The 5,581-nt window shown below is 33.3% G+C and overlaps 1 pseudogene; it reads right to left on the bottom strand.

Annotated features, from left to right (window-relative positions):
* Positions 1-2,100: 2,100 nt before the first annotated feature.
* Positions 2,101-3,182, bottom strand: LOC101561859 (annotated as a pseudogene).
* Positions 3,183-5,581: the final 2,399 nt, after the last annotated feature.

Raw genomic sequence — 5,581 nt, 5'->3', positions numbered from 1 at the left:
ATCTATCTCTGTGAGTAATTCTGTTAGTGTTTTGATTGGGACTGCATTAGATCTTCACATCAGTTTTGGAAGTATGGCCACTTTGACTCTATCTCTTCTCCTACCAGAAAGGAAATGACTTTCTGCTTCCTGATGTATACTTTGATATTCCTTATCAGAGTATGGTCAGTTTTTTTTTTTTTTTTTGAGGTCTTATGCTTCTACATTTAGTTTAACTTCTAAGTAACTTTCCTCGATGCTGTTATTGATGATACCATTTCCCTAAATAGGTTCTCTGTGAGTTGTTCATTTGTTTTCAGGAAAGCTATTAATTTTGGTTTGCTGATTTTCTTTTCAGATACACTACTGAATTTGGGTATTGATTCTAGCTGTGCTGCTGAGTTTCTTTTTATTCCATAAGGAAGATCATGCATCTGCAAATAATGATAACTTGACTTCTTTTCTTTAGCATATCCTTTCTATACTTTCTCTTGCCTGACTGTTTTGCTGTTTGAAGTACTATACTGAACAGAATGATGTCAACAGCATTTTGTTTTCTTTCTCATGAATTGATGTTGAATCTTGTTTCTGTGTCTATTGAGATGATTCTTTCTTTGCTGCTCTTTATTTGTTGCATTATATTTATTTTATATGTGCCATGACTTATTCTTCTTTTCCTGAGAGGAAGCCTAATTGGTCATGAGGTGTGATTTTTTTTTTTCAGAACCGGGGGTTGAACTCAGGCCCTTGCACTTACCAAGGAAGTGCTTATTCCATTGAACCATTTCCCCAACCCTGAGGTATGAATTTTATAATGATTTTTTCATTCTGCTTGCTAGTATCTTATTCACTATCTTTGTGTCTATTCATTAAAAAAAATTCCTATAGATTTTTTAATTTTTTGTTTGGAAAATTATCTAGATTGGAATCAGGGTAGTACCAATTTCCTAGAATGCTTTTAAGAGTATTCCTTTCAAATTTATGAAATAATTTGAGGAGTATTTCCATTAGGTCATCTTGACATTCTAGCGGAGCTCAGTGTTGACTCCACTGGGTTCTCCACATTTTTCAGTTGATAGTTTATTTTATTACCTTTAAAATTCCATTGCCAATCATTAGATTATTCATGGTTTTACATCTACTTAATTCAGTTTGTATAGTGGATGCTAACCTAGGAATTTTGTCCTGAATTATCGAATATCGTGGAGTACAGCTTTTCAAGTAGTTACTAGTAATATGGCTTTCAGAAGTGACCATGGTGCTTTTACCTCTTTTATTTCTAATTGCATTTTTTGGAGTCTGTTCTTTCCTTTTTCTTGGCAAATTTCGCTAAGGACTTATATATTTTGTTAATCCCTTCCCAGAACTACCTTTTTGATGAAAAACTGCATTTGTGTCTCAATTTCATTAATTTGCACTCCAATCTTTACACTATCTTTCCTTTAGGTAGATTTGAATTCAGATTGTTACTGATTTTGTCTGAATTTAATTTGCATCATTAGTTATATCTTTGGATTTACTCTGTTTATATGATGTGAGAATTCATAAATAAAGCATCTTTCTTAGTATTGCTTTCATTTTGCCAATAAGTTCTCGCATGTTCTACTGGCATTTTTTGTTTTGAAGAACTGTCTAATTTCTTCCTTGATTTTTTTCTGTGACCTACTGTTTTATTCAAGGGTTTATAGTCCAATTTCCACTATTTTCCATAATTTATCTGTTTTCACCATTGATTTCTCATTTTACTTTACTATAATCTGATAGTACATATGGGGTAATTTTCATTATTTTTCACATATGTATATATTTATTTTGCATTTTAAAATTTCTTTCTAGTTTTGCTATTCACAATGTTTGAATCTGTTCAAATCAGCAAATGTTCAAGCTTACATTAGAGAAAAAGTGAGATAGCTCAGTAAAATAAGCACTTGCCTGGCAAACACAAGGGCCTGAGTTCAATCCCCAGTTCTGCCAAAGGGAAAAAAAAAAAGCATCATTAGAGAAAGATGAAATGATAAAAACTTTCATATGAGCTCATTTCTTTTTAAGAATAAATGTTAATATTGGGTTTTAAAAACCTTTATTTTCAGAATTAGCTTGGTTTAATTATCAACATATTACTTAGGCCATAGGACTGCCCAACAGTCTCTTTTGTTAGAGAGTAATTAATCCCTTGAACCACATTTCCTCAGCCTTTACTGTTTCAGTGAATAAACTGGGATGAGCCGAAGAACTGTCATCCCAGTACTTGAGAACAGCAAGTATGTTTCTGGGTCTATTTCTTTTCTGGCACTAAATGGACTGGCAACTGTAGGTGCTGGTCCTCAGATTGAAGTTTTATGTTTCTCATCACTGGGTTCCACTGACTTTGACTTCTTTACTTGATCTGAACGTCTGCTGAACAAAACAATCACCCTCACTAACTTCAACTTCTTTTCCTCTTATAACCTCTTCAACCAGGGTGGCTTTGTCTTCCTCTTGTCTTCTCTTTAATTCTTCCTTATTTTTTTTTCTTCAGACTTCCTTCCCAACGGCTTTAGTAGAAACTTCAAGAACTAGTTATATTCTGGCTTTGGCCTGTTTATCTGGTGGCAAATGTTGTAATCCAGCTTTGATGTTTGTAGTGGCCCCATGTTTGATGTGTCATTCTTTGTCCTTGCCTCTACCTTTTTCTTCTTTTCTTTTTATCTCTATTTTCTCTTTATCTCTGCCTTTATGTTGATCTCTATCCCAGGACCTACCATGGGTTCTGCTGTTGATGGACCTTTCTCTGCTTCAACTTTGGCAGTGCAGATGGGTCCTGACCTACACATTCTTGTTCTACTTTTAGACCTAGACCTTGAACACTATGGGATTTCCTGTAACCCCTTGAAAAACTTTGACTTTCTTTTCTTCTACAGATGCAGGAATAGTTACTATTTGAACAATGCCTGCAGATTCTACCATAAGACTGTGAGCAAGGCTGAAAATCTCTGGGCCAAGATCTCAAATTTGATCTTGATTTCCTTCCATCTTTCCTTGGGCTGTATGCTCTGCTAGATGAAGAACTGCTGGAGGATGATCAACTATGGAGTTTATTTTTTCTCTTGTTTCTATTTTCTTCTTCAGTGCTTGAAGACTGACCTCTCTGCTCTGTAAGCTCCTGCTTTTGTGCAAATCCCACAGACCTCAAACATTTCTCCAGACCAGGGCAGTACCTCCATCCTCCAAACTCCTATGTACATTCACTTTCTGGACTAGCATGTGGTCCATTTTAGAGAAAGTTTCACATTTTTCCTCAGAAAACATCTGTTTCAGATAAAACATTCTATAGATAGCTCTTCAGCCCACTTTTTGAAGGTTTGATTCAACTTTTCTATTTATTATTTTTTGATCTAGGCAAGATAGTTTAATCTTGAAGTCCAATTTGTCTGAAAATAATATAGTTACTCCTGCTTATTTGGGAGTTCCCTTTTAAGAAATATTGTTTTCACTCTTATTTTCGGCCTATGGATTTAGTTATAAATTAAATGTGTTTCTTATATGCAGAATAATATCATTAGGTTTTGGCTTTGATATATTCTATCAGTTTGTATCTTCAGATTAGAGAATTGAAAACATTCATGTTAAGAGTAAAACTGAAAGTTATTTTCTTATTCCTATCTTTGCATTATTTTTCTGTGTCTGATTTTCTTTCCTCCATTTCAATTTAGAAGCTCCCCAGGCCAGTGAAATACTTCAAATAGACTAGTTGGTGGTGTTGGCTTTCTTTTCTGTTTCTAACCAATCATTGATAAATTTTCTGGAGTGTGGGTTTAGAGCTCATGAATTTCCTCAGGTGGCTTTTTTTCATGTAAAAACCTAATTTCTCCATCAATTTTGAAACAGTTTCATAAAACATATTAACCTGGATTGGGAGAGTTTATTTATTTATTTATTTATTTATTTATTTATTTATTTATTGCTTCTAGGTCTTGAAACACTTCATGAAAAGCTCTCCTCTCCTTTAGGATTTGTGTTGAGAAATCTGCTGTAAGTTGTTTTTCTCTAATCGCTTTTAAGACATTTTTTTTTCCTATTGCAATCCTATAATTTCCCCTCAAATGTTATAGAGAAGTTCTTTTCTGATGCAGGATATTTTTGATTCTGTATGTTTCACTTATGTGTAGATTGCTTTCATTTCCAATATTAGGAAAACTGCCTGCTGTTATTTCAGTAAACTTTTTTTAATTCCATTTGTTCTTTCTTCTGATTTTTCACCATTTCCAATGAATCTTAGGTTTCTCTTCCTTAAATCATATAACAGCTCTTTCATCTGTGTTTCATGGATTTTTTTGTTTTTGTTTTGGAGGTATTTCTGGGTAATTGATTATTCACAATTGTCATACATTTTAGATTTGACATCTATCTACATTGGTCACTTCTACAGCCCATACTTTCAATAGAATATTTAATCTCTGGGATTTATGTTTTATGCTTTTGATAAATTCTAATTATTTGCTGAATTGGATATTCATTTTGAAACATGTAGTTTGACTTACCTAATTGACTTACTAATACTTTTAATTAGTATTTTCTCTAAACTCAGTGATCGATTTGTTTATTAAGTCTGCTTTCTGGTTATATCTTCATTGTGCTTGCTAAGAATTTATTGATCTGTTTTTCATTTATTCCTTTATCTCTTTAAACAGTTGATCTGTGTGTTTCTTTATTTCCTGTCTCCTGATGTTCCATGAATCAATTTTGAGAACTTTTAAGTTTTTGAAACATTTCAATGCAGTGTTACATCACATTTCTTTCTCTCTCTCTCTCTCTCTCTCTCTCTCTCTCTCTCTCTCTCTCTCTGTGTGTGTGTGTGTGTGTGTGTGTGTGTGTGTGTGTGTGCTGGTATTTAAGAGTTAATTATTTTGGAATATTTTCTATGGTAATACAGCATGAGATCTCCTTAGCTGGTGTCTGCTTTTCAGTGATACATTCTGGCAAAGCAAGCTATAGATATTTGCTTCGTCCTAAGGTCCAAGCATCTATGTCACTTTGTAAGGGGATAGTGGAGTATAATTGACCCAGTACATAGTTCTCTAGAAATGAAACATTACTTTTTTAATGACGCAAAAGTAATCCAACTACGCCACCCTGGAAATAGAAATAGAAAATTAACAGCAATAGCAAAAACAGAATCAAAGCCAGACTAAAAATTGAAACAAACTATTCCACAATGCTCAGAGAAATGTCATATTTACTTATAATATAAAAAATACTAAAGGAAATTAAATAATTTCATGTAGTATATACCTACTAAATGTACTAATTATACCAAAAGGAATAAGAATATATTCATCTGGAATAGTGTAGAATTAACTGTCTAAAAGAAATAATTTTTCATGATTATAATAGCAAAGTCAGAGAGGGTGGATAGCAGCCAAAAAAGATATTTAGAAAATTAAAGAATGGATGATGAAGAGTAGAGAAAAATGAGATTATTTTAAAGAGTAAAAAGAAATTAATTAAACTAAATAAATATATAGAAAACAGGGGCTGGTGAGATGGCTCAGTGGTCTAAAGCACCTACTTAGAACAAGCTTAGCAAAGCAGAGGGACCGCGGTTCAATCCCCCAGCACCACA

The sequence above is a fragment of the Octodon degus genome, unplaced genomic scaffold (assembly GCF_000260255.1).
Source record: "Octodon degus isolate 3935 unplaced genomic scaffold, OctDeg1.0 scaffold00011, whole genome shotgun sequence".
NCBI classification, from domain to species: domain Eukaryota; kingdom Metazoa; phylum Chordata; class Mammalia; order Rodentia; family Octodontidae; genus Octodon; species Octodon degus.
Note: the sequence above shows the minus strand (reverse complement) of the source record. Positions and strands in the feature narration are given on the sequence as shown.